Here is a 22,759-nt window from a genome sequence, read left to right on the forward strand (position 1 = left end):
ATTCAAAGCATAATTCATTATTTTTAAAATAATGCTTTAAACAAAATCTCAGATTTTATAAAAATTTCGGCAGCATCTCCTCTAAAACTTGGACTTTGCCACCCTTTTCGGGTCCCAACCAAACCAATCCTCAACTCTTTTCTAATGGATTCAAGACCAAATCAGTTTTCAATAAGTAAAATTCAGACTTTCAATTCAAAACAACCAAAAATCTCCATTTTGGACAAAATCAGGCATTATTTCAATCAAACAGGCAACTATATTCATCCAATACAAATCAGACAACTCATAAGACTTATATAATCACCAAAAATGAATTTCGCACATCATATCTATTTATAATAATTCCAATTTAAAATGAATTAGTTTTTATAGACAGCCCCTACCTCGACAAGTTGAAACCATAACCCAAAATGCGCCAACAAAACCGTTTCTCTCAACCCAAAACCAATAGCAACCGCAAACTCAATCCCTGATCACTTTCACAGCACTCACAACAACTTAAAAGCGACATACAATTCTCAGAACACGACCCTATGTTACCAAGACCTCAGCGTTTATAACTAAACATAACAGAATACTAACGCAGGGATTTCAAAAACATAAACACTTACCAAAATAAGAAAAATGAAACAGCAGCGGTCTCTGAACTGATCTAACGGTAGCCCCGGTAGCCATCCTAAACAATAACAGTGACCAGAACTCCGGCAATGGCGACTGTAACAACCACGCAGTGTCAAAAACCTTCCCGGAACCCAAAGAAACTGAAACCAAACTTAAAATTCCTTATCAGCGATGGTCATCAGCGACCGCAACGGGTTTCTTCGGCGGCAGGAGCTTGGTGGCGCACCAGAATCAGCGGCAATAAGGCTCGCGACAGTAGCTGGGCACAATGGCAGGGACAACTCCGCGACGGTTCTTCTCTTTCGGCATGGCTCTCTCTCCTTTTCCTGACAACACCGGCAATGTTGGTGGCGTGCAGACCGACAACGACTTCCCACGAACGGTGACTGGGAGCTCGACTCCTTCCCCCATCGCGGTCCTGTCCCTAATCTCAGATCTGATCCGCGATGGTGCAGGGATGGCGGCGCGACTCTCTCTCCTCACGGCTATGGTTCACGCTCCTCCTCCTTCGACGACAACACACGACGGCAGCAATGGGTGGTGTGTTGGACGCAGCTGGGCGGTGACGCGATAAATTCAAGCTTCTTAATTTTTTTTAAATATTCTTAATAAAATAATTTCTAAAATTAAAGCTACAAATAAATAATTGAATTTAAAATTAGTTTGTAATAAACTTTTTCAAAACAAGGTTGGTCAATGCTTTATGAGTTTGATGTATTGACAATTAGGTGAAAACTCAGTTTAGGGAAAACTAAACCAACTCACGTGCGATAGTTAATGAAATAAAAGAATGTGACGCACCTGACTCATACAGTATAGTTAAGCAACAAGTCTTGACATAACACTGACCTTGGAGCAAGGAGTCAGAACCAGTAGCATCATCAGCAGACATTGCGAGCACTTGCCCTTGTGGTAATGCTATACCAAGATCTCGATTAGGCTTCTTTGGACAATCCTTCACAATGTGCCCTATTTCTCTGCAAACAAAACAAGCATATGCTCTAACCTGACACGGCCTTTTGAGGTGATCCTTTCCACATTGCCTACATAACTGATCCATGCGGCCTTGCTGAGGTTGCTTGCCAAGGTCTGCCTTGGTCGGCCTCCATTTGCAAAAGTAGATCTACCAGAGGTGTTCCCAACTCGTTGATTATCGCGCTGAGGTACTCTAGAATTCATGAAAGGCAACCTCTGTTGAAACGTAGGTCGGTGAAAGTTGCTAGCATTCCTTTGTGGCAAGTTTTGACGACCCATCCTCATTGCCGCCATCTTTTTCTCACAGTCTTCCATAAGTTAGCTCTTGTTAACAAGTTTTGCAAATTCCGAAGCTCCAAAGGCTTTAAAGAGTGTATCAGCTCATCACGAAGTCCTCCTTCATATTTTAGACATTTTCATTCATCAAAACTATCAGGATCTCATTGGCAGATCTTCGAAAAGCAACTCAGATCTTCGAACTTCCGATTATATTCAGCTATTGACATGTTTCCTTGACTCAGCTGCATCAACTCCATCTCCTTAGCTTCGCAAATAGACTTTGAAAAGCATTTATTATAAAACTCCTCCTAGAAATCTTCCCAAAGAATCTCCCTCGTATCTTGCTGCCACAACCTCTGCATTCCAGACCACCAATGCTTAACCACTCCTTCTAATATATATGTTGCAAACTCAACGAACTGTACTTCGGGTACTTTCTTGGCCCTCAACGACTTCTCTATTCCCTGAAACCAGTTGTTTGCCTCGATTGCCAGAAGAGTCCTTTGAAATTTGACAGGTTCACCTTCAGGAATGTCGTCAGAGTCATCGGCTTGTCATTGTTTTCAACACCTCCAGCACCGTTACCATCCTCTGTACATACCCTACTACCAGACCTGTTATGGTCGCCATTCCTATCTCGTAAATGGTCAGTTGGTTGAACTATAGCAGTCGTCGTTTCATGCATAGCCTCAGGTATGGTGTTCACTACCACCATAAAAGTATCGAAATCGTACGTTAGAACACCTCTTAGAACCTCACGTCATTTACCACGACCTCGTCCCCGCGTAGCCATCTAGACCCTGTTCACACCCAACAATCAACGGTAAGGTGATCAGTCTTAACATCTCAAGTTAAAGTGTGAATAATTCCTAAAATGGATACACAGTGATAGTCATGCAGTCTATATCACAAGAATATCCTATAAGTGTGAGACACAACACATAGTATGCAATGAAGCATGATTGAGTCCATTCTTCCAGTATGGCATGCTCATACCGAAACATTGAGTGTTACCAACTTGAAACTACACTGACATTGTTATTAATTATATCAAGCCTATAATTGAGTTAACGCAACTTGATTTTTTTATGAAAAACCGTCCTTAAAGAAAATAGAATCTCTACCAGAATGATAAACAGATACATACACAAACAGGATAATAAACTATAATATATATATATATACACACACATACAACACTCAAAAGATGAAAAGTTAGTTACTCCGTCATAGTTATTTACATATACACAAGTCAAAAATATCTCTGGGGTCTGTCCCATATAGAAAGTCCTTAATCTAACCTTGTCTCTCGAAAAACAAAAGTGAGAGTCTAAAACATAAGAAACACTAAACTGGAGAGATGCCAAAAGAAGATGCTGATGTCGCTACCTAATCGCTGTCAGAAGTGAAGTCCATGATCTCTATATCCATCTCAGGATCCTCATCGTCTAAAATAACGATGACTTCTGATGTACTTTGGGGACTACCATCTTTGGATGTTTAGTCCTTAGACCTAAGTCTTGGTTATTTTGGTTCCCTCTCTGGGGCTGAAACCAATGAACACCATTATCACTTATGTATTTTCAACAGTAGAGTTTCTACACCTCATAGATTAAGGTGTCGAGCTCTGTTGTTCCTCGAGTATTAATGCAAAGTACTATTGTTCTTCTATTCAATTCAAGCTTATTCTTATTCCAAGATATTCATTCGTACACAAGAACATGATGAATGTGATGATCAAGTGACACTCATCACCATTCTCACTCATGAAAGCGTGCCTGACAAACACTTCCGTTCTACATAAAAATAAGATTGAATGCATATCTCTTGAGTTTTTAATCAATGATTCACATCGTTTCTCTTCTAACAATGGGGCATCTGACTTTGAGATTAGAACTTTTGTGGTATAGGCTAGAAACAATAGGCAGCATTCCTGAGATCCGAAAAGTCTAAACCTTGTCTGTGGTATTTCGAGTAGGATCTGGGAAGGGATGACTGTGACGAGCTTCAAACTCGCGACTGTGGGGCGCAGTGACAGTGTGCAAAAGGATCATTGGATCTTATTCTGACATGATCGAGAACCGATAGCTGATTAGCCATCCGGTAGCTGTGCCTGGTATTTTTCATCCGAGACGAGAAATCTGACAGTTGATTAGCCGTACAGAAACCGTAGAGGGTTATTTTCACTGAGAGGACGGGAGGTAGCCATTGTCAACGGTGATCCCCAACATACAGCTTGTCATGGAAAGGAGTATGAATGATTGAATGAAGGCAGTAGAAAAGCAGAGATTCAGAAGGAATAACGCATCTCCATACGCTTATCTAAAATTCCCACCAATAAATTATATAAGTATCTCTATCTTTATTTCATGTTTATCTATCTTTTAATTATCAAAACTCCATAACCATTTGAATCCGCCTGACTGAGATTTACAAGATGACCATAGCTTGCTTCAAGTCGACAATCTCCGTGGAATCGACCCTTACTCACGTAAGGTATTACTTGGATGACCCAGTGCACTTGCTGGTCAGCTGCACATAGTTGTGTATCACGATTTCGTGTACCAATGCACATGATCAAAAGGATGATGAATAGAATCGAGATGTAACCAAGATAGCAGAAAAGTATATGGTGCATCAGGATCAAAGAGTGATAAAGCTAGCGAGCAATGAAATGGATGATCTCTAACTGCATACTTACGGACTCAAAAATCCGCAAGCATCACATGGAAGTTGTGAAGGATAGGATCCTCGTACACGTAAAGCTGCTTGAGCTCATAGAAAATGACACTCGTCTCCATCTAGAGGGGGTAGAAAGATAGGGGGTAAGAATTGGGGAGTTCTTATAGGGTCGGGGTGAAACAAGTTAAGTTGCTTTATATATATATATATATATATATATATATATATATATATATATATATATATATCGATTACGTGTCCCAGATCAATCAAACCACAACAAAAGAATATAGAGCAAACAACAATCAAGAGTAAAAAACACATAACATATAACCACAAGAACGAATTCAAGACACACAAGAAATATGCGCAAACAAGTATGATGCATGTCTAACCCTAGTGTAGGTAATGAGCTCATCCGTCAGTTTTTGACCCGCGCCCAACATTACATCCTTACGAACATTGTCTCTTATTGCCATCGCTTCGAAGTATAGTGCTCAGTACACTATTGGGTTATAGCACCTGCACGCTCTTGGGCTATAGTGCTCCGTGGGATCGACCCTTAGTCACGTAAGGTATTACTTGGATAACCCAGTGCACTTGCTGGTCAGTTGCATGAAGTTGTGTATCACGATTTCGTGTACCATGTTTTTGGCGCTGTTGCCAGGGATTGTTCGAGTTTGGACAACTGACGGTTCATCTTGTTGCTTAGATTAGGTATTTTTCTTTTTATTTTGTTCTTCAGAATTTTTAACAGTGAATTCTAGAGTTTCAGAGGATGCCTTTATCATAACAGGAGCTAGTTGATTCCCATCAATTTGGCTGTTGTATGTAATGTCTTGCTGAAGCTTGGCTAGCCATGCTTAATCTTTTTAGACTGAAGCTTTAGACTAACATTACATGATTCCTGGAATTCTTATTAAAAATTTTGAGTTTCTTATTTTCTTTTCCAAAAATAATTTTTGAAAAAAAATACAAAAAAATTATAAAATAAAAAATATATATTTTGTGTTTCTTGTTTGAGTCTAGAGTAAATTTTAAGCTTGGTGTCAATTGCATATTTTCTTTTTTTTTTGTATTTTTTGAAATTTTATGCATTATGTTCTTTATTGATCTTCAAGTTGTTCTTGAAGATTTTCGGTGTTCTGATCTTTAAATTCTCTTGTTTTGTATGATTTGTTGTTCTTCATATGCATTCTCAATTTGTTAGTGTCCATAGTGTACAAACTTCTAAGTTTGGTGTCTTGCATGTCTTTCTTTTCTAAAAATTTTTCAAAAATATGTTCTTGATGTTCATCATGATCTTCAAAGTGTTCTTGGTATTCATCTTGACATTCAAAGTGTCCTTGCATGCATTATTTGTTTTGATATTGCATTCTTATGTTTTAATTCATTTTGTTGTTTGTCTATCTCATCATTAAAATTCAAAAATTCAAAAATATATCTTTTCAAGTCAATAATACAGGGAATTGAAGATTCAGAACACTCAGCAAAGGAATCACAGAGAAAAGCTGGGCGTTCAGAAAAATGGCCAATAAGAAAGCATTTTTGGCGTTCAACACCAGCTAGGGTACCTGGTTGGGCATTTGATGTGTGGAAAACGATCCAACACAAAACTCACCGGCAAGTGTACCGGGTCGCATCAAGTAATAAAACTCACGGGAGTGAGGTCGATCCCACAGGGATTGAAGGATTGAGCAATTTTAGTTTAGTGGTTGATTTAGTCAAGCGAATCAAGTATTGGTTGAGTGATTTTGTATCCAACAGTGAGTAAATAGCAGGAAATGTAAAGGGAGAGGGATGAATTACAGAAATTAAAGAGAACTGAAAGTAAAGGTGCTTAATCTTAAAGAACAAGAAATTAAATGACTGAAACTTAAAGTGCAAGAAATATAAATTGCGGTAACTTAAAGTGCAAGAAATATAAATTGCTTGAATGAAGAAGGGATTTGAGGACTGGGGTTTCAGAATTTAAGCAAGGGAAATTAAATTGCAACAATTAACCAAGCAAGAGATGAATTGAAATTGACTAGATCTTCAAACAACAAATGGAAATTCAATTGCAGCAGTGGTTCAGCAGAAGAACCAAAAAGAAGATTAGATCTCAGGACTCCAGAGACTAGATAGCAGAGTCTAGATCTCAATTGCCTTCCTAGATCCAAGTTCACAAAGCAATTAAAGAGAAATTAAAGATTGCAGCAGTAAAGGAAATGGAATTTAGCTCAATTATGCAGTAGGAAAATCAAAGAGATCTTAAATGGAGATTGAGACAGAAGTTCCTCAATTCTTCACACTCAAGAATCAGACAAAACCCAGTAAAGAAAATAAAACAATCAGAGGAAGAAAAAGTGAATTATCTCCTCCAATTTTCAAGCTATTGCAGAAAACAGAAAAAATGGAAAGTGAGCTCTCAAGTTGACTAAGGATGAAAATTAAAATGAAAGTAAGCTCTCTCTTTTAATCCTAACTAACACCTATTTATACACTTTCTATTTTGGATTTCAAAATTTTGAGTGGGCTTTTTGATTTGGTGAAGAAGTGAATTAAGTTGTATTTTTGAGTGAAATTCAGCCCATGTTGCTCCCAGGAGGTTGCTCTGCTCTTGTGGAGGGCAGAGCAGGGAAGCCTTGCATGTGGATCCAACTAGTGTGCCAAATTTGGGAGGGGCATCAGGATGCTGCCCTGCCCTTGTGGAGAGCAAGGCAGTGTTGTCATGGTGCGTCCAAGCTGCGTGCCCAAGCTCCCTTGCTGTGCATCAATGTGTGTGCTGGCCGTGCCAAATTATGCACCATGCACCAAGGAATGTTGCTCTGCCCTCCACAAGGGCAGGGCAGCGCAAGCTTTCCTTGTTCTTGGGTGAGGTCCCAAGTTCAAAACCTGGTTGAAGGCATGCTGAGCTTTTTCTTCTTGGCACATGATTCACGCTTAAGGCTTGGCTTCCTAGAGATCTTGTGTTCGAAACTTGGTGGTAGCCTTTTAGCCAAGTGTGGCTCATTTTCCTTTATTTTTGCGCCACTCCCTTCCTTTCATATGCTTGGGTTCGAAACCCATGGATGGCACTTGGAGAACAATTTCCTTGAATTTTTCCATGAGGAGCCCGAAATTGCTCTTGAGGAGGGCAGGACAGAGTTTTTCCTTCCCTTATTTCTTGGCCTAGAATTGTGCTCCGCCCTCAAGAAGGGCAGGGCAGTGAAGCCTTGAATGCTTGGTTCATTATTGTGCTCCCTTGGAGGGCAGTGTGCTCTTGTGAAGGGCCGTGTGGCTTCCTCCCTTCCATGCGCTACACTCTTTTCTTCCTTGGGCCACGCTTTATTAAGCCACTCTTCATTCTTTTCTTCTTTTCTTCACCTACAAATAATCAAAACAACCAATCAAAGTATCACTAAATTCACAAGGTTTATAAATCAATTAAAATTCAATTAAATTTAGCTTAATCCTCATGATTTAGCATCAATTAAATGGTGGTTGTTTGATTTAAATAAAACATGCAATTCCACTATAAATTGCTTACTTATGATGCAAGAAAGTGCATAAAAACTAGTGAAACAAGTGAAATTAGCTTGAGAAATGGGTATATGATGACTTGTCATCACAACACCAAACTTAAATCTTGCTTGTCCCCAAGCAAGCATCAAAATTAAGAGGAAATGAAATGAAAAAAGAAAAGCATACATATCCTTATTAGGCATATAGTAGAACTTGGTTCATGGAGTTTTTATGCAGACAATGATAACTCAGTTATTGTTTGCTGTTACATAAAATACATTTTTCTTCAAAGGCTTACTAAGCTTGCTATTATAAGGTTTACTTTTTACTTGATCCCTTGCTAACTTTTCTTTTCTTATTTTGCTTAACAAGCTTATTATTCTTTGAAGGCTTGGTGTCAAATGTTGCAGCAGCCTTTGGCTTTATTTTTACTCAACATTTCTTCACCACAGACACATGGCTCACTATTTCCTCCTAGGATCATTGATGCCCAGCACCTCTTTGGATAACTAAATGTTCTTTAGCTAGGTTGCTCTTTATTGTGGACTTTCAATTGGCCATCCCAAATCAGTTGATCTAAGTGGCCAGGTTTTGAAATACCCCTTAGAATTTACTTGTCCAAGCATATCCTAGTACAAGAACACCACATGCATGTGTCCTAGGGTCCAAGCTATTGGTGCCCAGCCTTTATTCTTTGTTTTTCTTGCCACATTGGCTTTTTCTTCATCCTTTTCTTTCTGTTTTATTTTTGTTCTCAAGGGATTTTTTTTTGCTTTACTGATAGGAACTTTTATGACAGCAAGCTAGCTCACACTTTAATGAAAATGACATTATGCAGCAATTATTTCATGAGTTATGCATTTAATCAAACACATATACCACCATTAACTTCCATTCCAACTTATGCAACATTGGATATTTACTTTCAAATTCAAACATTTCTCTTTTATTCAAGCATATAGGAAACAAAACAAAATTTAAAGCTAAGTGATGAATGACAAGCATCTATGCAAATTATTCTTAACAAACAATTCCACTTGCAACCAGATAAACACTTTAGCAAGATATATAAGGGTCCCAGATTCAAAACAATTCATAGCAGCAAGGATTAAGTTTAGATACAACCTTTGAAGTTGCAGCCCTTTGATCCTTCCTTCTGTTGTGTTCTCTTTGAGTTAAGATGCACAATATCTTCAATGTTTGACTAATGTCTTTGGTGTGTGAACACCAAACTTAGTTCCTTGCCACTATTTTTCATGCATCAACTTAACTATATGTGAAACCTTGTGTCCTTGCTAAAGGTTATGGAATTAAAACTAGAAAGCAGTTAAGTAGTTGAATAATCTGTCTGATTGCTTGGAGCTAGTATTGTGCAGGAAGTGAGAATATGCTTTTTAAATGATATTTTGGTGGAACACCAAACTTAGGATCCTTCATTCTCTCTTAAATTGTTTTGGTGTGCAACACCAAACTTAGCTCCTTGCAATGCATACCAATTATTCAATATTTTTATTGAAAAAGCTATGAAAAGAAAACTACCTCAGTTTGGGTTGCCTCCCAACAAGCGCTTCTTTATTGTCACTAGCTTGACATCCTTCATTGTTGCTTCAAGAAGGCTGTAGGCTCTGAACCTCTTTTTCCTTATCCCATTGTCCTCCTAGGTACAGTTTTGCTCTATGACCATTTGCTGTGAATTGACTCTTCGTTGCTTCATCTAGCAATTCAATACTTCCATAAGGAAAAACCTTAGTTACCAAATATGGACCAGTCCACTTAGATTTAAGCTTGCCAGGGAACACCTTGAGTCGTGAGTTGTACAAGAGTACTTGCTGTCCAGGTTTGAATTCTTTCTTCAAGATCTTCCTGTCATGCCACCTCTTGGCTTTTTCCTTATATATCTTGGCATTTTCATAGGCTTCTAGCCTAAATTCATCTACCTCATTTAGTTGCAACAACCTTTTCTCCCCTGCTGCTTCAGAGTCAAGATTTAGGAGTTTAGTAGCCCAAAAAGCTTTGTGTTCAAGTTCTACAAGAAGATGACAAGATTTGCCATATAATAGTTGAAAGGGGGACTTTCCAATGGGAGTTTTGAAAGCTGTCCTGTATGCCCAGAGTGCATCTTCCAATTTCCTAGCCCAATCCTTTCTGGTGCTTCCTATTGTTTTCTCTAAGATCTTCTTCAATTCTCTATTTGCTAATTCTGCCTGCCCATTAGTTTGAGGATGGTATGGTGTGGCTACTTTATGAATAACTCCATATTTATGAAGGAGTTTCTCCATTTGTTTGTTACAAAAATGACCACCGCCATCACTAATAAGACCTTTGGGTACTCCATATCTAGTGAAAATGTGCTTCTTGAGGAATTGAAGGACAATTTGCGCATCACAGGTAGTTGTGGCTATGGCTTCCACCCACTTTGAGACATACTCTACTGCTACCAAGATATATCGAAAGAATAGGAAGGGGGAAAGGGTCACATGAAGTCAATGCCCCATAGATCAAATAATTCTAATTCCAAAATGAAATTCTGTGGCATCTCATTCCTTCTTGTCAATCCTCCTGCTCTCTGGCATTCATTACATTGGTGAACAAACTCTCTGGCATCTTTGAAGATTGTTGGCCAATAGAAGCCACTCTGCAGTATCTTTACAGCTGTTCTTTCTGGACCAAAGTGTCCACTATAAGCTGAGCCATGGCAATGCCACAATATATCCCTTATTTCACTCTCAAGGGCACACCTTCTAATCACTCCATCAGAACATCTCTTGAACAAGAAGGGTTCATCCCACAAGAATTTCCTTGTTTCATTGATTAACTTCTTCACTTGTTGCTTAGAGAACTCTTAAGGTATCTTCCTCCCCACTTTGTAGTTTGCTATGTCAGCAAACCAAGGTGCTTGCTGGATCTGCAAGAGGTGTTCATCTGGAAAGCTTTCATTCATGGGTTGGAAGGTTTTTTGAATTGTTTCTTGTGGTAGCCTCGACAAATGATCAGCAACTCGGTTTTCAGTGCCCTTCCTGTCCTTTACTTCAATGTCAAACTCTTGTTGGAGCAATATCCACCTGATAAGTCTTGGTTTAGCATCCTGCTTTGACATCAAATACTTAAGGGCAGCATGGTCAGTATAAACCACAATTTTGGATCCTATCAAGTATGATCTAAACTTATCAAATGCATAAACTACAGCTAATAATTTCTTCTCTGTTGTGGTGTAAATTTTTTGAGCCTCATTCAGCACCTTACTTGCATAATATATGACATGATGCAAGTTCTCCTTCTTTTGTCCAAGCACAGCACCAATTGCAATATCACTTGCATCACACATGAGATCAAAAGGTAGTTCCCAATCCGGGGGTGTGATGATTGGTGCTGTTGTGAGTTTGTTTTTTAAAGTTTCAAAGGCATGTTGGCAGTTTTCATCAAAAACAAAAGGATTATCAATCATTAACAGATTACTCAAAGGTTTGGCTATTTTAGAAAAATCCTTGATAAACCTTCTATAAAATTCTGCATGCCCCAAGAAACTTCTAACAGATTTCACATTAGTTGGTGGAGGGAGCTTCTCTATGATCTCCACCTTTGACTTGTCAACCTCTATCCCTTTTCTTGAAACTTTGTGACCAAGAACAATCCCCTCGGGCACCATGAAATGGCACTTCTCCCAGTTCAAAACCAAATTAGTTTCTTGGCACCTTTCAGGACAAGAGTTAGATGTTTCAGGCAAGTATTGAAATTGTCACCAAAAACAGAAAAGTCATCCATGAAAACCTCTAAAAACTTTTCGACCATATCTGAAAAAATGGGGAGCATACACCTTTGAAAGGTGGCTGGGGCATTGCATAGCCCAAACGGCATCCTTCTATAGGCGAAAACTCCAAATGGACATGTGAATGAAGTCTTTTCTTGGTCCTTTGGATCTACCACTATCTGATTATACCCAGAATAGCCATCCAGGAAGCAATAGTAAGCATGACCGGCCAATCTTTCAAGCATCTGGTCAATGAAGGGGAGTGGGAAATGATCTTTGCGTGTGGCATCATTCAGCCTCCTATAGTCAATACACATCCTCCATCCTATCACAGTTCTTATGGGAATGAGTTCATTTTTCTCATTAATAATGACTGTCATCTCACCCTTCTTTGGTACTACTTGAACTGGGCTAATCCATGAGCTATCAGAGATAGGATAGATTATCCCTGCATTCCATAACTTCATTACTTCCTTCTGGACAACTTCCTTCATTGTGGGATTTAGCCTTCTCTGAGGTTGAACCACTGGTTTGGAATTGTCCTCCAAAAAGATTTTATGCATACACACTGCAGGGCTGATGCCTTTCAGGTCATCAATGGTCCATCCTAAAACATCCTTGTGAGCTCTGAGTACATCAAGAAGTTCTCCTTCTTCTTTTTTTTGTCAGGGATGAATTAATGATCACTGGGAAACTCTCTGATGTGCCAAGGAATGCATATTTGAGATGGGTAGGTAATGGCTTCAGTTCTTGTTTTTGTACTTCTTCCTTTTTGCTTGGTTTCACCTCCTTGTCAATAGAGATCTCAGCTACTTGTTCCTCTATTGTCTCTTGGTTATTTTCCACTTCTTGCTCATGATGTTTGGTGTCTAGAATTTCTTCCACTAGGCTTTCTATCATGTCCACTCTTAGGTAATCCTCTTGCTTAGGAGGGTGTTGCATTGACTTGAAAACATTTATGATCATTTGCTCATTGTGTACTCTGAAGATCATCTCTCCCTTTTCCACATCAACAATAGCTCTTGCAGTTGCTAGAAATGGTCTTCCCAAGATAATTGAATTGTTTCCTTCCTCTTCAGTATCCAAAATCACAAAATCTGTAGGGAAGATAAACTCCCCTACCTTTACTAACAGATTCTCCACAATTCCATTAGGTGTCTTGATTGATCTATCAGCCATGACTAGTGACATCCTAGTGGGTTTGAGTTCTTCTATCGCAAGCTTCCTCATCATGGACAGGGGCATTAAGTTGATACTAGCTCCAAGATCACAAAGAGCTTTGTTTAATGTCATTTTGCCTATGGTGCAAGCAACTACAAAATTCCCTGGATCTTTAAGCTTTGGTGGGATTCCCTTTTGAAGCACAGCGCTACATTCTTCTGTGAGCAACACAGTCTCCTTCTCCAGCTAACTTCTTTTCTTGTTGATAAGCTCCTTCAAGAACTTGGCATACAAAGGCATTTACTCTAATGTCTCAGCCAAGGGAATGTTGATTTCTAGCTTCTTGAAAGTCTTAAGAAATTTTTGGAAATGTTGATCCTTTGCTTCTTTGTGAAATCTTTGTGGATAAGGTAGTGGAGGTGTAAGGCTCTTCTCTACTTGCTGCTGTCTTGGATTTGGTTCTTCCATGATCTGCTTTTCCTTCTTCAAATTCTGTGGTTGGTTGTTCTCATCTATGAGCTTTTCTGAGACATTCTTGCTTGTTATGTCCTTGTTGTTAGCTCCATCTTCCTCTGTTGGTTCTTTGTCACACTCCATGAGCTTCTTGGTTGCCCTTTTGTTGCTATCTACCAATGTCTTTCCACTCCTTAGTTGCACAGCTTTGCACTCTTCTTTTGGATTAGGAATGGTGTCACTTGGTAGTGAGCTTGAAGGTCTCTCAATAGAAATCTGCTTGGAGATTTGTCTAATCTGCCTTTCTAGGCTCTTCATGGAAGCTTCTTGGTTCTTTGTTGTCATTTCTTGGTTTTTCACCATCTTTTTCATGAGCATCTCCAGATTAGTAATCCTCTGAGAGTCTTGTGAGATTGGTTGGTTTTGGGGTGTTGATGGATGATGGTAAGTGTTTTGGTTAGTTGGTTGGGTGTTGGCTGGATAATGGTTGGAGTTGGGGTAATTGTTTTGGGATTTTCTGTAAGGAATTTGGTTAGTTGGCTGCTGGTTGTGATTTTGGTTGTTTCTCGGATTGTTTTAAGCTGAGTTCCTTTGCCATGGTTGTTGGTTTTGATTATGATTGTCTCCCCACCTAAGGTTTGGGTGGTTCTTCCAAGATGGATTGTAGGTGTCACCATACACCTCATTTGATCCAGAATTCTGGTTGTGCATATAGTGCACTTGCTCTTGTTGCTGTTCTTCTTGGTTCTATTCATTCTGCCCCCAAGGAGTTGATGGTTGGCTTGTAGCACTCACTGATGCAACCTGTAGGCTATCAATTCTCTTGGCCATTTGCTCAAATTATTGCTGAATCTGCTGCTGCATCATTTTGTGTTGAGCCAAAATTGTATCCACTCATTCCAATTCTAGCACTCACTTCCTCTGTGATGGTTGGCGTTTCCTTTGGTGAGCAAAGAAATATTGGTTGTTGGCCACCATATCAATGAGGTTTTGAGCTTCCTCTGCGGTTTTCATCAATTGCAATGATCCTCCAGCTGAGTGATCAAGTGCCTCTTGAGCCTTCAGAGTAAGTCCTTCATAGAAGTTCTGCAGCTTGTCCCACTCAGTGAACATCTCTGGTGGACATTTCCTCAACAGAGCCTTATATCTTTCCCATGCCTCATATAGATTTTCAGCATCCATTTGAGTGAATGTCTGCACCTCAGTCTTCAATCTTATGATCCTTTGAGGGGGTAAAATTTGGCAAGAAACTTGCTCACCAAATCATCCCAAGTGTTGATGCTCTCCTTTGGAAATGTTTCTAGCCATTGAGTGGCTTTGTCCCTGAGAGAGAATGGGAATAACAGCAGCTTGTATATGTCAGGGTGCACTCCATTGCTTTTAACTGTGTCACAGATCCTCAAGAAAGTGGATAGATGTGGCTTTAGTTCAAAATTGTTTGCATTGACATTAGGGGTAAGAATGCTACTCCCACAATGTCTAGCATTTGCAAATGTATAGGAGGCCAATACTCTCCTCTGTTGTGGGTTATTGTTGGCCCCTTCTTCTGGTGGATTGGTTGAACGTTCCTCCATGTCTTGAAATTCTTCTTCTGACTCCTCTTCTCCAACAATGTTTTTCCCTCTTTCAGCTCTTCTTAATCTCCTGATGGTTCGTTTGTCTTGTTCATGAAAGGTGGGTATAGCTCTTCTTGTATCTGTCATATAAATAAAACACAAGAAATACACAAAACCAGTGACACTTTAATCTATTGCTAGAATGAAGTTTTAGCTAGCTTAAGCAAAAATTCAAATAGTTAGTGGTTAATTAAAAATTAAAGAAACAGAAAAGAAAAAGTGCTTGATCTAGACCTCCACTTCACTTAATCATTGTCAATCTATTTCAATCCCTGGCAACGGCGCAAAAAACTTGATGTGTGGAAAACGATCCAACACAAAACTCACCGGCAAGTGCACCGGGTCGCATCAAGTAATAAAACTCACGGGAGTGAGGTCGATCCCACAGGGATTGAAGGATTGAGCAATTTTAGTTTAGTGGTTGATTTAGTCAAGCGAATCAAGTATTAGTTGAGTGATTTTGTATCCAACAGTGAGTAAATAGCAGGAAATGTAAAGGGAGAGGGATGAATTGCAGAAATTAAAGAGAACTGAAAGTAAAGGTGCTGAATCTTAAAGAACAAGAAATTAAATGACTGAAACTTAAAGTGCAAGAAATGTAAATTGCGGTAACTTAAAGTGTAAGAAATATAAATTGCTTGAATGAAGAAGGGATTTGAGGACTGGGGTTTCAGAATTTAAGCAAGGGAAATTAAATTGCAACAATTAACCAAGCAAGAGATGAATTGAAATTGACTAGATCTTCAAACAGTAAATGGAAATTCAATTGCAGCAGTGGTGCAGCAAAAGAACCAAAAAGAAGATTAGATCTCAGGACTCCAGAGACTAGATAGCAGAGTCTAGATCTCAATTGCCTTCCTAGATCCAAGTTCACAAAGCAACTAAAGAGAAATTAAAGATTGCAGCAGTAAAGGAAATGGAATTTAGCTCAATTATGCAGTAGGAAAATCAAAGAGATCTTAAATGGAGATTGAGACAGAAGTTCCTCAATTCTTCACACTCAAGACTCAAACAAAACTCAGTAAAGAAAATAAAACAATCAGAGGAAGAAGAAGTGAATTCTCTCCTCCAATTTTCAAGCTATTGCAGAAAACAGAAAAAATGGAAAGTGAGCTCTCAAGTTGACTAAGGATGAAAATTAAAATGAAAGTAAGCTCTCTCTTTTAATCCTAACTAACACCTATTTATACACTTTCTATTTTGGATTTCAAAATTTTGAGTGGGCTTTTTGATTTGGTGAAGAAGTGAATTAAGTTGGATTTTTGAGTGAAATTCAGCCCATGTTGCTCCCAGGAGGTTGCTCTGCTCTTGTGGAGGGCAGAGCAGGGAAGCCTTGCATGTGGATCCAACTAGCGTGCCAAATTTGGGAGGGGCATCAGGATGCTGCCCTGCCCTTGTGGAGAGCAAGGCAGTGTTGTCATGGTGCGTCCAAGCTGCGTGCCCAAGCTCCCTTGCTGTGCATCAATGTGTGTGCTGGCCGTGCCAAATTATGCACCATGCACCAAGGAATGTTGCTCTGCCCTCCACAAGGGCAGGGCAGCGCAAGCTTTCCTTGTTCTTGGGTGAGGTCCCAAGTTCGAAACCTGGTTGAAGGCATGCTGAGCTTTTTCTTCTTGGCACATGATTCACGCTTAAGGCTTGGCTTCCTAGAGATCTTGTGTTCGAAACTTGGTGGTAGCCTTTTAGCCAAGTGTGGCTCATTTTCCTTTATTTTTGCGCCACTCCCTTCCTTTCATATGCTTGGGTTCGAAACCCATGGATGGCACTTGGAGAACAATTTCCTTGAATTTTTCCATGAGGAGCCCGAAATTGCTCTTGAGGAGGGCAGGACAGAGTTTTTCCTTCCTTTATTTCTTGGCCTAGAATTGTGCTCCGCCCTCAAGAAGGGCAGGGCAGTGAAGCCTTGAATGCTTGGTTCATTATTGTGCTCCCTTGGAGGGCAGTGTGCTCTTGTGAAGGGCCGTGTGGCTTCCTCCCTTCCATGCGCTACACTCTTTTCTTCCTTGGGCCACGCTTTATTAAGCCACTCTTCATTCTTTTCTTCTTTTCTTCACCTACAAATAATCAAAACAACCAATCAAAGTATCACTAAATTCACAAGGTTTATAAATCAATTAAAATTCAATTAAATTTAGCTTAATCCTCATGATTTAGCATCAATTAAATGGTGGTTGTTTGATTTAAATAAAACATGCAATTCCACTCTAAATTGCTTACTTATGGTGCAAGAAAGTGCATAAAAACTAGTGAAACAAGTGAAATTAGCTTGAGAAATGGGTATATGATGACTTGTCATCAGCGTTAAACGCCCAAAAGGGTAGTATTTTGGGCGTTAAACGCCAGGATGGCACAGGAGAGGAGATTTTGTTTTCAATTCAAATCTTTTTCAAATTTTCATGTTTTAATTCGTATTTTTGAAATCATATCTTTCAAAATAAAATCTTTTCAATCATACCCTTTTCAAAATTCAAATCTTTCTCATTTTTCCTTCACTATTTTCAAAAGTCTTGATTCAAAAATTTCAAGTTTGTTACTTTCTTGTTAAGAAAGATTCAATATTTGAATTTTAGAATTATATCTTTTAATCTCTTGTTAGTCAAGTCATCAAATTTTAAAAATCAAATCTTTTTCAAAAAGTTGTTTTTCAATCATATCTTTTCAAACATATCTTTTTCAATCATATCTTTTCAATCATATCTTTTTAAAAATATCAAATTTTCTTCAATCATATCTTTTCAAATTTATTATTTGTTATCTTTTTTAAAACCACCTAACCACTTTCTCACTTTTGATTTTCGAAAACCATTAACCATTTTCAAAATTCTTTTTAATTAACTAATTGTTTTAAATTTTGATTTAATTTTTCGAAAATTACCTCCCTCTCATCTCTTTCTATTTAATCACTAACACTTCTCCTCTACTAGCAATTCAGACTCTCTCATTTTTATATGTTTGAATTCGCCTCTATCTACCTCATCCTTCTATTCTTATTTTCCTCTGACACCTTAATGAATCTCTATACTGTGACATAGAGGATTCCTCTTCCTTTCTATTTTTTTCTTTTTCATATGAGTAGGAGCAAGGACAAGAACATTCTTGTTGAAGCTGACCCTGAACCTGAAAGGAATCTGAAGAAGATGCTAAGAGAAGCTAAAGCACAACAATCCAGAGAAAACCTTACAGAGAATCTCGAAAAAGAAGTAATGGCCGAACCCAACAACAATAACAATGCAAGGAAGGTGCTTGGTGATTTTACTACACCAACTTCCAACTTCCATGGAAGAAACATCTCAATCCTTGCCATTAGACCAAACAATTTTGAGCTTAAGCCTCAATTAGTTTCTCTGATGCAATAGAATTGCAAGTTCTATGGACTTCCATCAGAAGATCCTTTTCAGTTATTAACTAAATTCTTGCAGATCTGTGATACTGTTAAGACCAATGGAGTTGATTCCGAGGTCTACAAGCTTATGTTTTTCCCTTTTGCTGTAAGAGACAGAGCTAGAATATGGTTGGACTCTCAACCTAGAGATAGCCTGAACTCTTGGAATAAGCTGGTCACGGCTTTCTTTAGCCAAATTCTTTCCTCCTCAAAGGCTGAGCAAGCTTAGAGTGGATGTTCAAACCTTCAGGCAGAAAGAAGGTGAATCCCTCTATGAAGCTTGGAAAAGATACAAGCAACTGACCAAAAAGTGTCCTTCTGACATGCTCTCAAAATGGACCATCTTGGATATATTCTATGATGGTTTGTCTAAATTGTCTAAGATGTCATTGGACCATTCTGTAGGTGGATCTATTCACCTGAAGAAAATGCTTGTAGAAGCTTAGGAACTCATTGAAATGGTTGCAAATAACCAGTTTATGTACACCTCTGAAAGGAATCCTATGAATAATGGGACGCCTCAGAAGAAAGGAGTTCTTGAAATTGATGCTCTGAATGCCATATTGGCTCAGAACAAAATGTTGACTCAGCAAGTCAATATGATTTCTCAGAGTCTGAATGGATTGCAAGCTGCATCCAATAGTACTAAAGAAGCATCTTCTGAAGAAGAAGCTTATGATCCTGAGAACCCTGCAATGGCAGAGGTGAATTACATGGGTGAAGCCTATGGAAACACCTATAATTCGTCATGGAGAAATCATCCAAATTTCTCATGGAAGGATCAACAAAAGCCTCAACAAGGCTTTAACAATAATAATGGTGGAAGAAACAGGTTTAGCAATGGCAAGCCTTTTCCATCATCCTCTCAGCAACAGACAGAGAATTCTGAGCAGAACCCATCTAGCTTAGCAAATATAGTCTCTGATCTATCTAAGGCCACTCTCAGTTTCATGAATGAAACAAGGTCTTCCATCAGAAACTTGGAGGCACAAGTGGGTCAGCTGAGTAAAAGGGTTACTGAAACTCCTCCTATAACTCTCCCAAGCAATACAGGAAAGAATCCCAAAAGGGAATGCAAGGCCATAACCGTGACCAACATGGCCGAACCTGGAGAGAGTGAAAAGGCAGTGATTCCCAGTAAGGAAGACCGCAGGGAACATCCATTGGCCATTAAGGAGTACTCCAATGAGGAACCACAGGAATCTGAGGCTCACACAGAGACCATAGAGATTCCATTGAACTTCCTTTTACCATTCATGAGCTCTGATGACTATTCATCTTCTGAAGAAGATGAAGACATTGTTGAAGGGCAAGTTGCCCAGTATTTAGGAGCAATCATGAAGCTGAATGCCAAGCTATTTGGTAATGAGACTTGGGAGGATGAACTTCCATTGCTCATTAATGAACTGAATACCTGGATTCAGTAAACTTTACCTCAAAAGAAATAGGATCCTGGTAAATTCTTAATGCCCTGTACCATATGCACCATGACCTTTGAGAAGGCTTTGTGTGACCTAGGGTCAGGTATTAACCTCATGCCACTCTCTGTAATGGAGAAACTGGAAATCTTTGAGGTACAAGCTGCAAGAATCTCACTAGAGATGGCAGACAAATCAATAAAACAGGCTTATGGACTAGTAGAGGACGTGCTAGTGAAGGTTGAAGGCCTTTACATCCCTGCTGATTTCATAATCCTAGATGCTGGGAAGGATGAGGATGAATCCATCATCCTTGGCAGACCTTTCCTAGCCACAGTAAAAGCTGTGATTGATGTTGACAGAGGAGAGTTAGTCCTTCAATTGAATGAGGACTACCTTATATTCAAGACTCAAGGTTCTCCTTCTGTACACATGGAGAAGAAGCATGAAAAGCTTCTCCTAATACATAGTCAAACAAAGCCCCCACATTCAAACTCTAAGTTTGATGTTGGGAGGCCACAACCAAACTCTAAGTTTGGTGTTAAGAGGCCACAGCCAAACTCTAAGTTTGGTGTTGAGAGGCCACAACCATGCTTTGATTATCTGTGAGGCTTCATGAGAGCCCACTGTCAAGCTATTGACATTAAAGAAGCGCTTATTGGGAGGTAACCCAATTTTTATTTATTTATCTATGTTAAATTTCCATTTTCCTTTATTATTTTATGTTTTTTTTAGGATGATGATCATGTGGAGTCACAAAAATAACTACAATAATCAAAGCAAATTCAAAAATAGCATTAAAAATAGCACACCCTGGAGGAAGAACTTACTGGCGTTTAAACGCTAGTAAGGGTAGCAGGATGGGCGTTAAACGCCTAGTCTGGCACCATTCTGGGCGTTTAACGCCAGAAATGGGTACTAAACTGGTGTTAAACGCCAGAACAGGGCACCAAGTTGGCGTTAAACGCCAAAAAAGGTATAAAAGCTGGCGTTTAACGCCAGAAACAGGCAGCGGTCTGGCATTAAACGCTAGAATGCATTCTAAGGGAATTTTGCACGCCTAAATGGTGCAATGATGAGAAATCCTTGACACCTTAGGATCTGTGGACCCCAAAAGATCCCCACCTACCCCACCTCTCTCTCTCTCTCCCCCATCACACATCTCTATCACACTCTACCCAAAACACCACTCACATATAAAATCCTATACTCTTTCTCCTATATTCTCTTCACCAATCACCTCCATCCCTCTTCCCCAAAAATCCCACCTACCTCACTTTTCAAATTCAAAACACTTTTTCCCTCCCAACCCAACCCTAGATACACGAACCTACCTCTCCCCCCAATCCTATATAAACCCCTCCACACTCCTTCATTTTCACACATTACCAACACTACTTCTACCCCTTGGCCGAACCACATACCACCCTCCATCTCCTCCATTTTCTTCTTCTTCCCCTTCTTTCTTTCTTCTTTTACTCGAGGATGAACAAACCTTTTAAGTTTGGTGTGGCAAAAGCATTGCTTTTTATTTTTCCATAACTATTTATGGCACCTAAGGCCAGAGAAACCTCTAGAAAGAGGAAAGGGAAGGCAAAAGCTTCCACCTCCGAGTCATGAGAGATGGAGAGATTCCTCTCAAAGGTCCATCAAGACCACTTATATGAAGTTATGGCCAAGAAGAAGGTGATCCCTGAGGTCTCCTTCATGCTCAAAAGGAATGAGTATCCGGAGATCTGACGTGAGATTTGAAGAAGAGGTTAGGATGTTCTCACCAACCCCATTCAACAAGTCAGAATCTTAATTGTTCAAGAGTTCTACGCCAATGCATGGATCACTAGGAACCATGATCAAAGTATGAACCCGAATCCAAAGAATTGGCTTACAATGATTCAGGGGAAATACTTAGATTTCAGTCTGAAAAATGTAAGGTTGGCGTTCAACTTGCCAATGATGCAAGAAAATGCATGCCTCTACACTAGAAGGGTCAACTTTGATCAAAGGTTGGACCAAGTCCTCATGGACATATGTGTGGAAGGAGCTCAATGGAAAAGAGACTCAAGAGGCAAGCCGGTTCAATTGAGAAGACCGGACCTTAAGCCTGTGGCTAGAGGGTGGTTGGAGTTCATCCAACGCTCTATCATTCCTACTAGCAACCGATCCGAAGTAACTATGGATCGGGCCATCATGATTCATAGTATCATGATTGGAGAGGAAGTGGAAGTTCATGAGATCATACCTCTAGAACTCTACAAGGTGGCTGACAAGTCCTCCACTTTGGCAAGGTTATCCTTTCCTCATATCATCTGTCACCTATGCAATTTAGCTGGAATTGTCATAGAGGAAGACATCCTCATTGAAGAGGACAAGCCCATCACTAAAAAAGAGGATGGAGAAAATAAGAGAGCCACTCATGGACCTCAACAAGAGCATGAGGAAATTCCTCATGAAATCCCTAAGATGCCTCAAGGGATGCACTTTCCTCCGCATAACTATTGGGAGCAACTCAACACCTCTTTGGAAGGCTTGAGTTACAACATGGACCAACTAAGGGTGGAGCACCAAGAGCACTCCATCATTCTCCATGAAATTAGAGAAGATCAAAGAGCCATGAGGGAGGAGCAACAATGGCAAGAAAGAGACATAGAGGAGCTCAAGAGCACCATTGGTTCTTCAACGGAACCGCCTTTATCTCTATAGGCTTGGGCTGCCTTAGGATTTGAGCCGTGTTCCTCTACCCGGGCCTTTTATTGGGCTCTCTTGTTGATTCGGCTGAGTTCTTTATGAAGAAGTCGATCCGCTTGGCCTGAAGAGGTCGGTTGCTTTGTCGTAGATCATCCCAGGTTGGATAGCTCGACCCAGGGTATGAACGGTGCCCCTGCTTGAGTTCGGTCTTCTTTGTCGAGGTCGAGTCCTTGACTTCGGTCATTCTCTA

The sequence above is a fragment of the Arachis hypogaea genome, chromosome 6 (genome assembly GCF_003086295.3).
Source record: "Arachis hypogaea cultivar Tifrunner chromosome 6, arahy.Tifrunner.gnm2.J5K5, whole genome shotgun sequence".
Taxonomy (NCBI): domain Eukaryota; kingdom Viridiplantae; phylum Streptophyta; class Magnoliopsida; order Fabales; family Fabaceae; genus Arachis; species Arachis hypogaea.